Source organism: Pleurodeles waltl, chromosome 6 (genome assembly GCF_031143425.1).
Source record: "Pleurodeles waltl isolate 20211129_DDA chromosome 6, aPleWal1.hap1.20221129, whole genome shotgun sequence".
Taxonomy (NCBI): Eukaryota; Metazoa; Chordata; class Amphibia; order Caudata; family Salamandridae; genus Pleurodeles; species Pleurodeles waltl.
Genome location: NC_090445.1, coordinates 691,446,577 through 691,467,746, shown reverse-complemented (window position 1 = coordinate 691,467,746; position 21,170 = coordinate 691,446,577).

Genomic DNA, 21,170 nt, shown 5'->3' with positions numbered 1-21,170 from the left:
TCAGGTTTATATTTTGTGCATTAATGATGACAATCAGTATGCCTCTTTATACTTGATTTTCCATAAATAGACTAATCCAGCCTAGTAATGAAGTTAATGGGAAAAGTGGAGTTTGTGGTGTAGCCAGGGGCTGTTGCTCCTCCCTGAGCCCACTGTTGTCCAAGTACATCAGCATTCACAGGATTCACATGGAGATGGACTTAATTGAAGCAAAGCCATATATGTGATATTACACAGAAATTTCTGTACTGTGAAATGTTTCACCGGGAACAGCATCACTCATTGCTTCCCCATGTAATGGACCACTGAGATAGGTGGTCCAGGACTGCCTAGTAATTTTAAGAGGCGCAGAATTATTTTCTGTTCATGGTCTGTGTATTTCTGTCTACAATACAAACTCATTTTATATAGTGTAGATCATAGATACTCACAAACATTTTCTCGGGGGCCATAATTTGTGGTCTGTGGTGAGCTTGAGGACTGCATTGAAGCTAGCAGTATGAGAGTGGGGCTTTGTGGGTGGGTAAATGGTGCAGGATACTTTATTTGCTTCTATTTTTTTTATCTTCATTTAGATTGAAAATAAAAGCTTCTCCGTTTAACATCTTTCTGAATGTTAGTGCTCTATGAAGTAAACAGTAGCCTAGGGCTGCTGTTAACCCAGGGGCTGTATGTGAAGGTTAGCAGGGCTGCAGGCGGCCCCAAGGCCCTACTTTGAGTATCACTGGGTAGATTATTTTCCCTATGATTTTCCTTTTTATTTTCTGGTTGTTGTGTTACTTGTGCTGTTCTGCGTTAAATTTATGAAACAGGAAAGTAGAGGTTTTTCTCCTTTGGTTCGATAGTTGTGTTACATGATAGAGCTACTTCCACTTTAATGGCATTGCGTGACAAATTGGTGCAGGGATGTGGAATTCCTATCGCCCAATGCCCGGGACATATTGTTTGGGGTCAAGGGAAACAAGTTGTCACGTTTATTTTGTCCTTAGGACAAATAGGCCCAACCCCCTGCCGTACAAACCCTTTGGTTGCCAGTTTACAGAGATGGGAACTGTCTGCAGTTGAGGTAATATGTGTGTCCATACGTTAATGCTGTTCGATCGTTAATGGTGTACGAAAAACCTTCATAATTAGGGTGAGCGCTGTAAATAAACGTTTTACGGTTACAATGCAATACTGATAGTAGTTCCAGTAAAAAAAAAAGTGTACATACATGTTTGAAATGCTTAACAATACGAGGCTAAGTGTTATAATCCCAGAATGCTCTGATTAGATGTAGATGTTTTCAGAAGCTTGTAAGCAAGAGTGATGATTATTTGCTTTCAAAATAAAATGTTCAGAAAAAAGTGTAAGTAGGAAAAAAACGTGCTTTGAAGCATCATTTAGTAAAACGTGTTTATGCATGCTAGTATTTCCTAAAAATATTCCTAATGGAAAATCATTTTAACCATTTTCAACAAGAGTGTGGGAAGCATGAAAATAAACAAGCACTGGCAAAAACCAACAGGTCCAACATTTTTTGTGAGTCTTTTGGTTTCGTCAATGCGTGTCTTGTTTTGACATGGCTTTTGTAACCCTTTATTTTTGTGGGAGCTTCCATGCCTTCATCATTGAAACAAACATTGGAAAAAAATAAAAAAAAATGTATGGTCTCAAAAAGCACACATTGCCACCAGTGGCGTAAGAAAGCCCCCACAGCCCCCCTCGAGGGTCCCCCCTCAGCACAGCACCTGCGCTGAAGGAGTCTGGATGGGGGGGGGCACCTCCATGTTCTTTGCAGGGGGGCCACCTTCAGTTTCATTACACCACTGATTGCCACAGTAGTCCATGGCACTGAACAAAACTACTTTGTGTGCTGATATGCTCTTTGTCGAAAAGCAGAATGCAATCACTCACAGTAAAGCTGGCCTATTGTTAGAGAGAGAAATAGAAGTTTAATAAAAACAAAATGTCTTTGTTAACATCAGACCTAATTAGGAATTCAGTTGTTAAAGAAAGTCACAAAAGTGCACCCATGGTAAACATCTTTGAATTAGTAGCTTTCATGAATTCAGAAGAACTTACAGAAGTAGATCAGGAAATCGTACTCCTACGAAATATTTGTGAACTGTATTTTAGCACGAGTAAATATGCATGTGTAGATTTGCTCATGTGAAAATCTATTGAGCGTTTACAAGTTCACTTTCCCTTCAGCCACTTTTTTCCTGAACCCTGGAAGAACTTCTACTTCTGCTGTTGTCAGGACTACATTTCCAACATTTTTCATTATGGGAAGAGATTAAAGAGCTGGTGACATCCTTAAAACATGCAAGTTAGTAGGTTTTCAGACTCAATGGCAATCAACCCCTGGAACTATTGCTTACTGCCTCCTCAAGCCCCAGTATGTAGATCTGCGGACACGTAGATTTTTTTAGAGGACAAGTAGATTTAAGAAGCAACCTGTCCCATGGACAAGTAGATATTTTATTAAATTCCACACCCCTGATTGGTGACAATGTAGTACGTTTAGGAGCCAGTTCAATATCTGATAATGAAAGACAAAAGCACTTGTTGTCCACCCATTATTAGATCAGAGCGCACTGATGTCACAGAATCATAGCAGATATGACAAGACACTGTAACTGGGCTCCTATAGGCAGTTAAGTTACTCCATTAGGAAGCACAACAAGAGATCCCCCTGTGAAGTCGGCAACACCTTCATGTTTCCCTGAGGCATAACTTGGACCACCCTGGATGCTGACCCAGAGACCCGGTGTAGTAAGTGCTCTGCCAGAAACTAGTGGATAATAAATCCATTCAGGAGAAAGTCAAAGTATGAAATCCACTTTTATTTCCTTACAAGGTAATAAGAGCCCACAACCTGTGCGACCGTTGTTCCCAAGAGCCGAGCCTTAACTGATTCAACTGGAGACACGGCCACACGAATAGCAGTAAAGAATATCACTTTGAGCATAAACAAACCACAAGAAGAGTTTAACCCCATGGGTGCCTGGGGCGAACTGGTCTCGTCCTGCACACGGCTCATGGGGGGAGCATCTGTGCTCCCCCATGAGCCTCCCACCCACTCCCCAGGGCAGGCGTAAATCACACACTGACGTCATCAGAGATCACTTTCCATCGCGCTGGAAGAGCAGAAAAGAAATGCCAAGCATTTCTCTTCTGGCCAGGAGGTGGGGGCAGGCAGAGGCATGAAAGGAAAGGAAATGCCTTTCCTTTCCTTTCACATCTCTGAAAGCATTTCTGCAGCCCTATCGCAATGCTATTGGGCTGTGGAAATATCCACCAGACAGCAGGGAATTTCTGTTTTTATATGTTTATGGATAAGGGGAGTGGCCCCTTGGGCAAAGGTCGCTCACTAGGGAGGATTTTTTGGGGGGCAGGTCGACCTTCAGTAATTAGGCCGATCTGCCCCCGGGGGAAGGGCAGAAACCATTAGACGGCAGGAATTTTTTTTGTTTGTTTATTTTTATAAGGGGAACGACTCCTTTGGCGAGGGTCGCTTCCCTGGAGGGCAAATTATTTTTTGGCCATTTCCACCCCCCCCCCCCCCCTTGGGGGCAGATCAGCCTATTGCCAGTAGACACCAGGGATTTTTTAAAAATATATATATAAATTTGGGAAGCGCTCCCAAGAGGGGCAATTTTTTAAAGGCTGGGGGGGGGGGGGGGGGCAGAAACCACTAGACATAAAGGGATTTATTTTGTTTTTGTCAATTTTACGCAAGGGGAGTGACCCCTTAGGCAAGGGTGGCTTCCGGGGGCGGGGGGGCAAATTTGTATTAGGCCATTTCTGCCCCCCTTGGGGGCACATCAGCCTATTGTAATTAGGCTGATCTGCCCCCGGGGGTGAGGCAGAAACCTCTAGGCACCAGGGATCATTTTATTTTTATTTTTGTTTTATTTTAGGCATGGGCCATTCCCCTGGGGGGCAAATTTAAGGGCCTATTTTATTAGGGGCAGATACCACTAGACACCAGGGATATTAATGTTTGCATCAATTTCACGCAAGCAGAGCGACCCCTTAGGCAAGGGTCGCTCCCCGGGGGGGGGGGGTCAAATTTATTTAAGGCATTTTTCCACCCCCTTGGAGGCAGATCAGCCTATTTCTATTAGGCCGATCTGCCCCAGGAGGTGAGGGGGCAGAAACCACTTAGGCACCAGGGATTGGTGTGTGTGTGTATGTGTGTGTTTTGTTTGGGGGGCAGCCCCTTGGGCAATGGTCACCCCACCTGGGCACATTACTGTTAGCCATTTCTGCCCCTCTTGGGGGCAGATCAGCCTATTTTTGGAAGGCCCATCTGCCCCCAAGGGGGGGGGGCAGAAAGCCCACCAGAGACCATACCCCTACCCCCAAATAAATGGGGCCACAGTTGTTCTGCCCACTGGTGGGCAGATGGGGCAATTATCCCAGATTCACTCCATGGGGGCGGCAGAAAGCCTACTAGATGCCAGGGAATTAAAATAAAATAAAAAAATAGTGGGCTGGTGGCTACCAACCAGTATGGGCATGGCTATGTCCCCACCTCAATTGAAGGGGGTAACAGTCTTTCAGCTCTCCCTCACACACTAAAATATCTTATCCCACGGCAAGCAAGAGGACATTTGATTATTTTGGGTTTTGGTTTCACATTTGGGCCATGAGAGCTTGTCTAACTCTTAAAATTGTCCCACTTGGAATGGTGAGGGCTCCACTTTTTGGACTTAGGGACACTGACATGTAGAAAAATCCACAAGACCTGGACACCTCTGAAAACTAAACATCAGGGTGGGTGGTGTGCTTAACATGCACCCCGCACCATTTTCTTACCCACAATGCCCTACACACCTCCAACTTTGCTGGAAATCACACATTTTTCCCACATTTTTGTGATGGAACCTTCCGGAATCTGCAGGAATCCACAAAATTCCAACCACCCAGCATTGTTGCATCTATATCGATAAAAATTCTGCCCCACTTGTCAGCCTAAAAATTTTTTTTTCAAACTGCCCTTTTGGACCCGCTTTGGTACCCCCTCAATTTTTACATGTTTTTGGCTCTTCCCTGTCACAGCCACTTTGCCCACCTACACAAGTGAGGTATCATTTTTACCGGGAGGCTGAGGGGAACGTTGGGTGGTAGGAAATGGGTCCCAGTGCAGTGATCCCACACACAAATGTGGAAAAATGTGATTGTTTTTTAGCTAAATTTGAGATTTGCTGAGGATTCTGGGTAAGAAAACACTGGGGGATCCACGCAAGCCACACCTCCCTGGACTCCCTCGGGTGTCTAGTTTTCAGAAATGTTTGAGATTGATAGGTTTCCCCATATGGCTGCCGAGCCCAGGACCAAAAACGCAGATACCCCCTGCAAAAACAGGTAGTTTTGCATTTGATAATTTTGATGTGTCCACATAGTGTTTTGAGGCATTTCCTTTTGCGGGCACTAGGTCTACCCACTCACATGAGGTACCATTTGTATCGGGAGACTTCGGGGAATGCTGGGTGGAAAGACATTGGGGGTCATTCTTACCTTGGCGGTAAAAGGCGCTTACCGCCGGTCAGAAGACCGTCATAACACCGCCGCTGCCGCGGAAAACCGCCACGGTCATTCTGACCCGCAACAGGCAAACCGCCAAAAACCCGACATCCACAAAAGTCCGCCACACCAACGGGCAGCGAAAAACTGGCGATGACCAAACCTCCACCGTCACGCCAACGGAAATACGCCCATTCCATTCCGACCTACGAATCCACGCGGCGGTCTTTCAACTGCAGTATTCCATTGGCGGTACACACCGCCGTGGTCAAAATACACACACAGCTCCAAAACACTGCCACATTGGTCATTTTGAAACACACACACCTGATACACATACTAACACCACTCCCACACACCCAACACAATATAAAACACACACCCACATCACCCACAAACCCCTACGACCCAAAATTATTGACGAAGGCCAGAGAGAGAGCACAGAATAGACAATCCCACCACACAGAGGCACACAACACCATCCCCCACACAACATCCACGCACAAAACACCACACACCACCACACGCACCACACTCATCACCACAAACGCCACCCCACACCTCATCCACACCACCCCATGGCACCCCAAAGACACCCCAGGTTTTCAGACGCTGAACTCAGGGTCATGGTGGAGGAAATAGTTCGGGTAGAGCCCCAGCTCTTCGGGGCACAGGTGCAGCACACCACCATTGCCAGGAAGATGGAGCTATGGCAAAGAATAGTGGACAGGGTCAACGCTGTGGGACAGCATCCACGAAATCGGGACAACATCAGGAAGCGGTGGAACGACCTACGGGGGAAGGTGCGTTTCATAGTATCAAGGCACAACATCGCGGTGCAGCGGACTGGCGGCGGACCCCCACCTCAACCCCCAGAATTTACAACATGAGAGGAACAGGTCTTGGCGATCCTGCATCCTGAGGGCCTCGCAGGAGTAGGCGGAGGAATGGACTCTGGTAAGTCGAATCTCAACTACTTCATCCCCCCCCACCCACCGGCATGCCAAATCATACCCCCGCCCTCCCCACCCCCATCACACATCCTCCTTGCTAATGTCTCACCATCACAACCCACCCATCCCAACACCAAGCCCTGCATGCGACCACAAACCATGGACACCCATCACCTAAGCATGCCCACTGCACATACCAACCCCCCCCAAACCACTGTCACAACAGCCCCCACAAGGGAATGCCAGCACTGGGGTACACGGGCACCCACCCATTGCACGCTATGGCACACACAGAAGCAATAACCATACTCTTATACCCCTGCAGGACCCGAACGCCACGACACCGCCCAGGAGGGTCCAGAAATGTCCATTCCACCCCCAGAAGAGGCCCACAGTGATGACAGCAGCCCTGTCTCCCTGGACCCAGATGACCAGCCCGGCCCATCGGGGACCTCGGGACAGTCGGTTCCCCTCAGACAGCCACAGGCCACAGCAGACCTACCCCCCTCTGGGAACACCAGCACAGCACCCACCCAGCGGGCCCATGCCTCTGTCTCCAGGACACGTCAATCAGCGGTGTGTCCACCACTACAGGGCACCCAGGTTAACCCACCACCCCAGCAACAACAGGGACCTGGGGGCAGTGGTAGTGGGCACACTGTCCAGGGGACAGAGGCCCAGGGAAACAGGGGAACTGGGTGGGCTGCTGTGCGACAGGGGGGGGACAGGCCCAGGGAACCCACTGTCCACGAGGCCCTCTCCTCCATCATGGGAGCATACCACCGCTCCCAGGAGACGATGGCGACGGTCCTGGCCAGGTTCCAGGAGATCCAGGTACTGCAGGAGGAACAGGGGGGGGGTTCAGGGAAGAACTCAGAAGCATCAGTTCCGCAAAGGGGCACCATCGTTCTGGCTCTCAATCAGATTGTCAGCACATTGCGGGACCATGTGGCACCACAAAGGGCCCCTGTCACTAGCATGGACCAAGAACAGGCTACCACTTCCGCCGGCGCTAGTGGACAGGAGGCCCGACACAAGAACAGGCCACCAGAACCCCACCCCCTGCAGAAGGAGAACCACCAAGCAAGCGGTGCCTGAGATCTAGGAAGAAGACAGAGTAGGATGCCAAGACCCCCGCCAGGAAAGGATACCCCCTGATTGTCATCCCACTGTCCCACATTGTCACCCTGTCCAACCTTAAACTGCCCCTGCTCCACCTTCCACAGGCATATGGACAATGCACCTGTGAGACTGAAAATCTGGACTCTGCCATGGACATTTCTCCACCATCACCCATCACCGAATTGCAACCATTTCCCAAAATTTTACACTTTAATAAACACACTTATTGCACAAAAATAATCTGGAGTCTGCCTGTATTTTTGAACAAATGTATTACACAGAACCGTGCCAAAATGTCCAGTTACATTGTGATGACAACATACCACTGTCACACAGCTGTAGTCCATGGGGAAACAAAGCAGAGGTCACGGAGTGGGGCCCACATCTCTGAAATTGGAAGGGAAAGACACAACTCAGTGAACATACACTGGGTGGAAACTCAGACAGTAGAGAGGCAGGAGACTTTAAGTAAATGTAAATTCCGGTGTTGATTCTTACCTGTATGTTATTGAAAATACTGCTGTATTACTCTGTCCCTGTTGTCTGTGTCGTCCTCTTCGTCTTCCTCCTCTTCACTCTCCGCAGGCTCCAAAGCTGCCACAACACCACCATCTGGACCATCCTCCTGCAGGAAAGGCATCTGGCGGCGCAAAGCCAGGTTGTGAAGCATACAGCAGGCCACGATGATATGGCACACCTTCTTTGGTGAGTACATTAGGGATCCACCTGTCATATGGAGGCACCTAAACCTGGCCTTCAGGAGGCCGAAGGTCCGCTCGATCACCCTCCTAGTACGCCCATGGGCCTCATTGTACCGTTCCTCTGCCCTTGTCCTGGGATTCCTCACTGGGGTCAGTAGCCATGACAGGTTAGGGTAACCAGATTCACCAATTAGCCACACACGGTGTCTCTGAAGTAGTTCCATCAGGTAAGGGATGCTGCTATTTCTCATGATGTACGCGTCATGCACTGACCCAGGGAACTTGGCATTTACATGGGAGATGTACTGGTCAGCCAAACAGACCACCTGGACATTCATGGAATGATAACTTTTTCTGTTCCTGTACACCTGTTCACTCGTGCTGGGGGGACCAAAGCAACATGTGTCCCATCAATTGCACCAATGATGTTGGGAATATGTCCAAGCGCATAGAAATCACCCTTCACCGTAGCCAAATCGCCCACCTCAGGGAAAACAATGTAGCTCCGCATGTATTTCAACAGGGCAGACAACACTCTGGACAACACCTTGGAAAACATAGGCTGTGACATCCCTGATGAAATGGCCACTGTAGTTTGGAATGACCCACTTGCCAAGAAATGGAGTACTGACAGAACCTGCACTAGAGGGGGAATCCCTGTGGGTTGGCGGATGGGTGACATCAGGTCTGGCTCCAGTTGGGCACACAGTTCCTGTATCGTGGCTCTGTCAAGCCTGTATGTCAGTATGACATGTCTTTCTTCCATTGTCGACAGGTCCACCAGCGGTCTGTACACGGGAAGATTCCTCCATCTCCTCGCAAGTCCCAGCGGACGGTGCCTAGGAAGGACAACATGGAGCACAGAGTCAATCAACCCACAGGTACGTTCCCACAGCTTGCACAGTACACGATTCTCAATGCATTGAATGGCTTGTATGAGTGTTGATGCAAGGCCTAGGTATGTGTGACGCAGTAGATTTTAAGCCATGTGGGCCCTTGAAATGGCGGCTGCCTGACCTGTGAAGTGCGACAGTGGGATGTGAGGTCAATGCGCTGGTGTGGCACACCGTGGCGGGAGGCGGTCGAAGACCGCGGCGCAAAGCCGCATTGGTTAACATTGAACCCTATGGGTCTCAGGAGCCAATGACGATGTGCGCCGGCGGTCGCGGTACGCACTGCCGCGGTACACACCGCCGCGGGCGTGACCGCCATTTTCTAACTGCTTAATCACTCGATACCTGATCATCCACAGGAGAGGACCTATACTGCAAGTGCTGCTGTGACCTCGGTCTGGAAGAGACAATGGCTGCTGCGACTGGGGAAAGGGCCCCTGCCTTCACTTCTGAAGAATTGGAGAAACTCGTGGATGGGGTCCTCCCCCAGTATGCGCTACTCTACGGTCCTCCAGACCAACAGGTAAGTACACTGGGACCATGCTTTGTGGCCAATGCCTGGGTTGAGTGGGGTGAATGAACGATGGTGGGGAGGGGAGCGAATGAGGCATGCATCAAATGACAGATGAGAGCATGTGCCACATGGCAAGGGTGGGGATGGGGGGCCACTCACATCGAGCATGCAGAAAATGATTGTTTATTTTTCTCCCCCTGTACATGTCACATAGGTCAGCGCCCATCAGAAAATCGACATTTGGCGTGCCATTGCCAAGGACGTCCGGACCCTGGGGGTCCACAACAGACGGGGCACCCACTGCCGCAAGAGGTGGGAGGACATCTGCCGCGGGAGCAGGAAGACCGCGGAGGCTCTGCTGGGGATGGCCTCCCAACGTAGGAGGGGTGGCACTCGTCAATTGACCCCGATTTGGATGGGCGCGTGAGGACATCACAGCAGACACAAGGGGGTGAGTACAAATACATTCTGCTGACTTTGCGTGCAGTGGAGGTGTCTGGGTGGGGGAGGAGGGCTGTGGCTAACCCTAGGCCAGGGCGATTTCCGTAGGCTAGGCCCCTCCGTTAGGCAAGGCCCTGTGCCCCCGCCCCCCACCTCTGTAGGTTGCCTAGTACAGCTAATCATGGCCCTGTGTCACCTATGTGTGGATTTGTCGTCCATAGGCTTGTAGGCCATGTCCCACGGATTGAGTAGTGTACCCCAAGTGCGCGGCGTAGTGCAGGGGGTTTCTGTGTCTGTCCTCTCCGCCAACTGTGTCGCCAATGCATGCACTCAACATGTCTTTATTTCTCCCCCCCCCCTTTTTCTTCCTGTTCATGTGTGCATTAGCATCATCAGGCGGAGGAGAAGTGGCATCGGAGCACGAGGGAGCTGCATCTCACATGGCCATGAAGGGCCATGCAACCGACTCGGAGTTCACCAGTGAGACGGAGGGTGAGGGGAGCTCCACAGCGGGGACGCGTGGTGACACCAGCGACACAGACACGTCCTCGGAAGGGACCTCCCTTGTGGTGGCGGCAACATCCGTGCCCACCGCAACAACAGGTACAGCCGCCACCCAGCGCACCAGCTCTGCCCTCCCAGCAGCCCCTCAGCCTTCGCCCCGTGCCCGCTCACCCAGGAAGGTGAGCATCTCCTTCGCCCCAGGCACCTCAATCCCTGCCCAGTTACCCCTGCTGCCCTCAGTGAGGAGGTCATTGACCTCCTGCGGACGCTCATTGTTGGGCAGTCTACCCTTTTGAATGCCATCCAGGGTGTAGAAAGGGAGGTGCACCGGAGTAATGCATACCTGGAGGGCATTCATTCGGGTCAGGCTGCCCATCAGCGATCGTTCAACGCTCTGGCCTCAGCACTGACGGCAGCCATTGTCCCTGTCTCCTGCCTCCCTCCTCCAACTTCCTCAACCCAGTCCCACTCCCCTGTACCTCTGCCTATCCCAGACACACCTACAGACCGGCCTGCACACACCTCAACACCCAAGGGAAGCTCATCCAGACATAAGCACCACACATCACACAAGCATTCACCCAAGCAACAGCCACATGCAGACATGACAACAGCCACTGCCTCCTCTGTGTCCCCCTCCTCCTCGTCTCCCTCCTCCCTCCTTGTGACGTCTCCACTCACACTTGCATGCACAACATCATCAGCCACTACGTCCATCACCAGCACACCCACCAGAACACTCCGCACACGTGCAGTCACCACCCCCACTACCATTTACACGTCCCCTGTGTCCTCTCCCAGTGTGTCTGTCACCCCCTCTTCCAAACCACACAAACGCAGGCAGCCACCCACCCAACAGCCATCCACCTCACGACAGCCTCCAGCACAAGCACCTGCACCCAAAGACACCAGACTTAACTCACCTACAACCACATCCTCTTCCTCCACTCCCATACCCACTACACCTACCCTTCCCACTGCTCCCCAAAAAATTTTCCTGTCCAAAATTAACCTCTTTCCATCACCTGACCCACCCCCTCCATCTCATAAGACTCCAACCAGCACCTCAGCCACCACACAACCTGGACCTACAAGGACAATAGTCCAAGGATTTTGGAGTCCAACACCTTCAAGGCCAGCTACTTCGGCTAGCAGTAAAGATACAGCCAGCCCACCCCCTGGAAAGAAAGCCAAAAAAGCCAGTGCCCGGCGCGAGAGGCAAGAGACAGCAGGCTCCAAGGGCACTACCCTGGCACCGTCAGGAAGTGGGGTGCCACCTGGCACACCGACAAAGGGAGGAAAGGGCCACAGAGGAGCAGGGAAGGGTGGCAAGGGCAGCATGCCCGACAAGTCCGACAGCAGGCGAGCTGCCCAGGAGGGCCCCACCAGCCCCATTCCAGGGGTGAAGGAGGACACCCACGGGCCCGGGACGGCAGCACAGGAGGGCCCCGCAAGCGAGAAGACAGATGTGCACGAAAGGCACGGCAGCCACATGTCGGGTGGCGAGTGAGATCCATGTCATGGCCGGATCTGGTGCCCTGGAGACACATGTCAAGCACTGCTGAACGGGGCCATTCAAGTCAAGCACCGCTGAACAGGGCCCTTCAAGTCAAGCACCGCTGAACAGGGCACCGCCGTCTCAAGAACCGCTGAACAGGGCCCTTCAAGACAAGCACCGCTGAACAGGGCACCGCCGTCTCAAGAACTGCTGAACAGGGCCCTTCAAGTCAAGCACCGCTGAACAGGGCACCGCCGTCTCAAGAACCGCTGAACAGGGCCCTTCAAGACAAGCACCGCTGAACAGGGCACCGCCGTCTCAAGAACCGCTGAACAGGGCCCTTCAAGACAAGCACCGCTGAACAGGGCACCGCCGTCTCAAGAACCGCTGAATAGGGCCCTTCAAGTCAAGCACCGCTCCGCTGGGCCCTTCAAGTCAAGCACCGCTCCGCTGGGCCCTTCAAGTCAAGCACCGCTCCGCTGGGCCCTTCAAGTCAATCACCGCTCCGCTGGGCACCGCCGTCTCTGCACCGCTCCGCTGGGCCCTTCAAGTCAAGCACCGCTCCGCTGGGCCCTTCAAGTCAAGCACCGCTCCGCTGGGCCCTTCAAGTCAGGCACCGCTCCGCTGGGCCCTTCAAGTCAAGCACCGCTCCGCTGGGCACCGCCGTCTCTGCACCGCTCCGCTGGGCCCTTCAAGTCAAGCACCGCTCCGCTGGGCCCTTCAAGTCAAGCACTGCTCCGCTGGGCCCTTCAAGTCAAGCACCGCTCCGCTGGGCCCTTCAAGTCAAGCACCGCTCCGCTGGGCACCGCCGTCTCTGCACCGCTCCTCTGGGCCCTTCAAGTCAAGCACCGCTCCGCTGGGCCCTTCAAGTCAAGCACCGCTCCGCTGGGCACCGCCGTCTCTGCACCGCTCCGCTGGGCCCTTCAAGTCAAGCACCGCTCCGCTGGGCCCTTCAAGTCAGGCACCGCTCCGCTGGGCCCTTCAAGTCAAGCACCGCTCCGCTGGGCACAGCCGTCTCTGCACCGCTCCGCTGGGCCCTTCAAGTCAAGCACCGCTCCACTGGGCCCTTCAAGTCAAGCACCGCTCCACTGGGCCCTTCAAGTCAAGCACTGCTCCGCTGGGCCCTTCAAGTCAAGCACCGCTCCGCTGGGCCCTTCAAGTCAAGCACCGCTCGGCTGGGCACCGCCGTCTCTGCACCGCTCGGCTGGGCCCTTCAAGTCAAGCACCGCTCCGCTGGGCCCTTCAAGTCAAGCACCGCTCCGCTGGGCCCTTCAAGTCACACACCGCTCCGCTGGGCACCGCCGTCTCTGCACCGCTCTGCTGGGCCCTTCAAGTCAAGCACCGCTCCGCTGGGCCCTTCAAGTCAAGCACCGCTCCGCTGGGCCCTTCAAGTCAAGCACCGCTCCGCTGGGCCCTTCAAGTCAAGCACCGCTCCGCTGGGCCCTTCAAGTCAAGCACCGCTCCGCTGGGCACCGCCGTCTCTGCACCGCTCCGCTGGGCCCTTCAAGTCAAGCACCGCTCCGCTGGGCCCTTCAAGTCAAGCACCACTCCGCTGGGCCCTTCAAGTCAAGCACCGCTCCGCTGGGCCCTTCAAGTCAAGCACCGCTCCGCTGGGCACCGCCGTCTCTGCACCGCTCCGCTGGGCCCTTCAAGTCAAGCACCACTGGACAGGGCACCGCAGTCTCATGCACCGCTGGCCCATTGGCAGAAGGGGCAGGGCCGGATCTGTGTCGGGCAGGGCTGCACGAAGCACTCTGGGCACCATGCCTCCTCCAGAACCAGTGGAGTCTGTAATCCACTTGATTGACTGTGGCTTTGCACTCCCCAGGATGGCACAGTGGGCAATCCACCCACTGTAGAGACTTGTGAGACTGTGGCTTTGCACTCCCCAAGATGGCACAGTGGGCAATCCACCCACTGTAGAGACTTGTGAGACTGTGGCTTTGCACTCCCCAGGATTGAACAGTGGGCATGGAGGCCCCTCGTGGATCTGGCGTCGTGGACTCATCTGGCTGAGGTGCCCCACCTTCCCTTCCCCCTGAGGTGCCTGTAGTTTTGCTATCTGATGCCCCTGCAGTGTTCTCTCCAATGGATTCGGGTATCGTGTGTGGGCTTTGCCCATGTGTTTAGGCCCATTGGCCCACGAACAATGGCTGATACCCAATTTGCACAGGACAATTTACATTTGTATATATAGTTATAGATGTTGGATATATTTTTTAACTTAGCCGTTCAATATACTTCAAGATTCACGAACATTTTATTTTGTCTTTGCATTCTTCCGGGGGGCTTGGGGGGGTGTCACTCTGAGTTGTTGCTCTGCATTGATGTGTATGTAGTTGTGGGTGAGGGTGAGGGTGGGTGTGTCGCGTATGTGTGTGCCCGTAATTTTTTCTCCTCCCACCTCCCCTGTGTCGTAGGTGCAGTACTCACCGGTGTCTTCTGCGCCGGCGTTCGTGCTCCTGGTAGAGGAGCAGGAAGACAATAGCTGGTAGGATGTGTAGTTCGGGTTCCATGCTGTCCAGATTCCTCGTGGAGTGTGTAGAGGTGAGCGTTTTCCGTTCGTAATGTCTGTTTCCGCCGTGTTTTTATCGGCGGGGCTACCGCCCCGGAAAAGGTGGTGGATTGGTGGGTTGTGATAGGGTGGGCGGTACATTGGCTCCCGCCTGTCTGTTGGCGGTGACCGCCGTGGCGGTCGGAGTGTTAAAGTGGCGGTCTCTGTTGGCGGTTCCAGCCAGGGTCAGAAATCCATTATTTTTACCGCCTGCCTGTTGGCGGGTTGGCTGCCGCTTTAACACCGACCGCCAGGGTTGGAATGACCCCCATTGTGTCTCCTTTCAGATTCTAGAGCTTTCTGTCACCGAAATGTGAGGAAAAAGTGTTTTTTTGGCAACATTTTGAGGTTTGTAAAGGATTCTTGGTAACAGAACCTGGTGAGAGGCCCACAAGTCACCCCATCCTCGATTCCCCTAGGTGTCTAGTTTTGTTTTAAAAAATGCTCAGGATTGGCAGGTTTCCATAGGTGCCGGCTGAGCTAGAGGCCAAAATCCACAGCTAGGCACTTTCCAAAAAACACGTCAGATTTCAGTGTAAAAATGTGATGTGTCCATGTTGCGTTTCCTGTCGCGGGCACTAGGCCTACCTACACAAGGGAGGTACCATTTTTATCGGGAGACTTGGGGGAAGACAGAATAGAAGAACAAGTTTTCTTGCCACTTGTCTTGCTCTACTTTTTTCCTTCCAAATGTAAGACATTGTGTAATAAAGAAGTCTATTTGAGAAATGCCCTGTAATTCACATGCTAATATGGGGACCCCTAAATTCAGAGATGTTCAAATAACCACTGCTTCTCAACGCCTTAACTTGTGCCCGTTTTGTAAATACAAAGGTTTCCTTGATACCTATTTTTCAGTCTTTATGTTTCACCAAATGAATTGCTGTATACCCGGTATACATTGAAAACCCATTGCAAGGTGCAGCTCATTTACTGGCTCTGGGTATTCAGGGTTCATGATGAAGCTACAAGCCCTATATATCCCCGCAACCAGAAGAGTCCAGCAGACGTAACGGTATATTGCTTTAAAAAATCTGACATCGCAGGAAAATGTTAGAGTAAAACATGGAGAAGAATGGCTGTTTTTTTCAGCTCAGTTTCAATATTGTTTTATTTCAGATGTTATTATCTGTAGGAAAACCTTATAGGATCTACACAAATGACCCCTTTCTGAATTCAGAATTTTGTCTTACTTTTCAGACATTTGTAGCTGTCCGGGATCCAGCATTGGTTTCACACCCATTTCTGTCACTAACTAGAAGGAGGCTAAAAGCACAAAAAATAGTAAAAATGGGGTATGTCCCAGTAAAAGGCCAAAATTGTGTTGAAAAATGTGTTTTTCTGATTCAGGTCTGCCTTTTCCTGAAAGTTGGGAAAATTGTGATTTTAGCACTGCAAACCCTTTGTTGATGCCATTTTCAGAGAAAAAAACACAAGCCGCCTTCTGCAGCCCTTTTTTCCAATTGTTTTTAAAAAAACGAAACTTTCGCTGTATTTTGACTAATTTCTTGGTCTCCTTCAGGGGAAACTGCAAAGTCTGGGTACCTCTATAGCATGTTGGAAAAAAAGGACGCCAATTTGGCGTGGGTAGCTTATGTGGACAAAAAGTTATGAGGGCCTAAGCGCAAACTTCCCCAAATAGCCAAAAAAAAAAGGCCAAGCACCTGAGGGGGAAAAGGCTTGGTAGCAAAAGGGGTAAAGGGAAACAATGACATAACAAGTATCTGAATTAGAATGCAGTCTTGATGTAATGATATGTGAGTTTTGACCATTGACTCCACGTTGCACTTAGCCTAGTACTACACTGTCACATTAGTGACCAGCAGCTTCGTTAGCATTAGACACTGCTACGTTAAAAGCTGCAAGTAGTTTTCCACATTGTACAATGTGCACATGTTTTCATTCTTCGTGTTTTTTCCTACCAAGGGCGTAGGTGGATAAGAATGTACTCAGACGGCAGGGAACGGACTTGTTTTGGATTTGCACCTTGGGATTGTGGCCACGTCCCGATGTGTTATTTTCAAAGCAGGCCTAAAGCAATCAGCATTTTTTGAATAAATAAACTTCTGTAGGGAAAGGGAAGTTCTAGACTTTTCCTTTGTTGTTTGTTCAAAGTATGAGGCCGAGACCAGATGGACCGGGGACAGAGAGTGTTTGCAGATCTCAGGCACATCCAGGACGCTGGAGTGTGCCATCCTTCTCATGAGGATAATTGATTTCTCTCTCCTCGATCGATTCAGGGATCTGGCGATCTGGTGCTGAATGGGAGGGAGATGAAGCAGTGATGCCCTTTTCTCATGGTGATGCATATTTTTTAATTCATTATTTGCTTTGCATTATAATATAGATGGATATATTTGCTGTGTATATTGCAGTGGAGAATCATTTGTACATTATTTCATTTCATTGCTGTGACCATTTTTAAAAGTGTGCTTTCAGCAAGCTAATCTCCTTTTAGGTACCTTGCGTACTGAAATAAAAAAATTCTTCTTTGGACTAAAAAGTGCATTCTAGAGATTTTTGTAATTGCATGAGTGTTTCAGCTCGTCATTAGTGAAGCAAAACACTTGAGCACACAAGTCACCGGAGCGCGCTTGAGCAAAGTACAAGTTATGTACATATAACAATAATTTAGTAACAAAACACACACTACAACATTTCTCCCCCTTTTGTTTTTATAAAAGAATAAAAAAATAATATAGTGCAAAATAACAAAAAATAAAAGAACTAAAAGAAAAATAAAGTCATGAAATATAATAATCCTTGAACTTGCTAGACATACCCACATTCCATTTCTCACCAACAGAGGTGGGAAAAAACCCTGCAGTACGAGCTGGAAGTTGTGCTAGATCACAATTTGCAGAAGGTGATGACACAACTTCACTTTCTGAAACATCAACTAAATCAGACATACATGCATCAGCATTGAAACTATAATTGCCTGTTTGTTGATCCTCAATAAATTCTTAACCTGACAATGAATCAGAATCCTTGGCAGCTAAAATGTTACTTGCTTGAACAGGTCTGATTTTGATAAGATCTCTTTTACTCCACCACCTTATATTTTTCAAAAATAGTGAACCCTTTGAAACTTTGTCAACTTGTTCGGGTGGCATGAATTTAGAAAGACCTTTCTTTACTTTTGTAGGAATTTTCACGAGTACCCAATGTCCGGTCATGGACATCCTTAGTTTTGTATTTCCTTTAAAATAGTTCCTGTGATCGAGTCGGATTTCTTAGCATTGTAGCTTTAAGTTCAGAAATATCTTCTCACCTGTTCCTGTTGAACTTCCTCATCCAGTCTGGCCAAATGGCACACCTGGGAAATCTTTTACGTAAAAGATCAAATGGACACACCCCTGTGGTACTCTGGGGAGACCAAATTTTCTGTTGTAAAATGTTTTTAACGTCAACACCACTTGTCAACTCTGTTTGTACCCCTTCCTTAAGAAATCTGTTCATGCGTTCCACCAAGCCATTAGCAGAAGAACAATATAACGCCACTCTAATATTTTTCGTCTGGTGTTTTTCAATAAACCCTTTCATTTTATGTGAAACAAAATGTGTGCCGTTGTTGGTAACTATTTCCTTAGGTGCTCCCTCAATTGAGAAAATATTAGTTACAAATTAAAAATAGAATTAGTGTTTGGAATAGATGTAAAAACAACATAAAGCCACTTTGAAAAATAATCAACTAGAACTATCATGTACCTTTGTGATAATGGAAGTGTTTCAGAAGGTCCTGCAAAATCTAAAGCTACTTTTTGCCATGCTTCCTGTGTTAAAGGAACATTGTGAAGTGGAGTATTAATGGGTTTCCAAATTTTATCCCAAATCAAACATGTTGTACATTCTCTTAACAAATCTAGGGCCAGATGTAGGAAGGAAGCAATTTGCGAGTTGCAAATTGCGAGTCCTTCCGACTCGCAATTTGCAACTCGCAAATTGCTATGCAGTACGGTGTCTCAGACACCGACTGCAACTCGCTATGGGGTCGCAATGACCCACCTCATGAATATTCATGAGGTGGGTCGCAAATTGCGGCCCCATAGCGAGTATAGGCACTCGCTAACATGGAGGCCTGCTGTAGTCAGCAGGCCTCCATGTTAGCGACCTGCTTTTCAATAAAGCAGTTTTTTTTTTTTTTTAAATGTAGCCCGTTTTCCCTAAGGGAAAACGAGCTGCATTTAAAAAAATCCGAAACCTTTTGTTTCGGTTTTTTCAGGGCAGGGAGTGGTCCCTTGGACCACTCCCTGCCCTGAAAAAATATTTTGGGGTCCATTCACAAAGGGGAAGGGGTCCCATGGGGACCCCTTCCCGTTTGCGAATGGGTTACCATCCACTTCAAGTGGATGGTAACTGCGACTCCATTTGCGACCGCATAAGCGGTCACAAATGGAATTGCATACCATTGCGAATCGCAAATAGGAAGGGAACACCCCTTCCTATTTGCGATTCGGAAATGCATTTTGCGAGTCGGTAACGACTCGCAAAATGCATTTCTGCATAGGAAACACGCATTTGCGAGTCGCAAATGGCAAATTTTGCCGTTTGCGACTCGCAAAGTGCTTCCTACATCTGGCCCCTAGATACTTGAGACTCCAACCTGGCTACCAATAAAATAGCTTGAGAGTTTTGCAGGTACTGCTGACTCCTAGATGCCCCTGATGTGCTTCTTTAATTAGAATGTCTCTTACTGAAACTGGACGAATGCAACGATCGCCACGCAATAACACACCATCAGCAAGAGCTAATTCATCAGATATTTGCACTATTGGACGAAAACATGCATCAACATTTCCTACTCTTGGCCAACCTTCTTCAAAGAAAGTATTAATTTCTACTAATGTTTGGTCTTCTTGTGCAGCTGTAATACAGACCTCATATGATAATGAACCAGAACCTGTAGTGAATCCTAGTTTGTTTTAACGGGATAACAGGAGTTAGCTTAGCCGTAGGCTTGTAAACTCGTGCCCCCGTCACCCAGTGACTTTTAACCTACTTAGCTTGCTCTGTCTTAGTCCATTTAATTATTTATTTCCTTTAAAATGGCGGCCTTGTTTATAGTTAGGCCACTTGTTATGGGTTCTATTATCGGTGTCACTGCGCCAAGGCGTCAAGATCAAGCACGAAAGACAAACATACAGTAGGCATTCACACTTAGGGATTTTCCCTCTCTATACTTTCGAGGGATTGTTGATATTAATTGCCGTCCCAAGCATGCCTTTATCTATTGTTATGAATAACACTTATGTCAGGGGACCTTGTAGATCTGTATAAATACAACACACTTTTAGACAGATAATCAGAGGGATTCCGACCAGAGGGCATCGCCACCATCGCTGATACCGATGCTGCAGTGATCTTGACGCTGACCCAGTCTTCGTGTCCCTGCGGAGTCTGAGATAAAGACCTCATTCCAAGGTAACGAGGGTTGGGGGCTCCTCTCATGGACACGGCTTTGGCAGATTAGGTTTAACGAACCCAGCTCTCCTTTTTTTTAGGTAGGAGGTTAGACCTACTCTCCTTAGGGTATTAGGGCTTATTCCATTTTTTACATATACATATATTTCTTTCATATATTGCATAATGGTGGGGGTCTTTATAACAATGACTCTCCTCTTCACAATACTGTTACTTGGTATATTCATTATCCTAATCATTGCAGTTCATGCAACTTATCACAAATTGCAGTTATGTTGAATAAAAACTATTATAACTTCACTGCATCTGTGTTATTGCCTTTGTTTGTATGAGACATAATAAATCTGTGAGAAAAGGGTAATTTCCGTTTAACCATGAAAACCCTGAGATATCTTATTTTGAGTCCATGCGTACGCGACTGCTACAAATCCCCTTTTACTATTGTGTTTCTGGTGAGGTACTTCTAGTAAGCCGGTAAGGTTTGGACAACAGTTACAACTAGTTGTAGGAAGAAACTTAGGGCCATATGTACGAACACATTTTCCCATTGACACAGAATGGGAAAAACCCTTTGCTACATCTGGCCCTTAGTCACCTACAAACGAAAGTACTGTCATCCTGAGACCCGCAGTCTTGCTCAGAGCAAGAGTCCAAACTACGACATGGCGCCACCAACGATGGTGTTTAGGCACTAATTTACGGATACCCCGACTATCACTGTCTCACAGACAACAGGTACCCTCAGTACCATTATACGGAGACGTCCGTGGTCTTTGGGAGAATCCTCCTCAGCCAAACAGGTAACACCTAATTAGGCTGTACTTTGTTCGAGCTCGAACTCACAAAAGGAAAAACTTCCCCTATTTTGGTGTTCCGTTTCTCTAAAACAAATATGGCTAGTACCATAGACATTCCTGCAAATGCTAGACATGCACTTACACAACATTTATTAGCGCATGGCCTTACGGAAGAGGGCGGGGATGTTACTCTGATTATAGAAGCGAGTGAAGCCTACCAAACAGAAACATTTTACTGTTGGGTTGCCTTTCCTG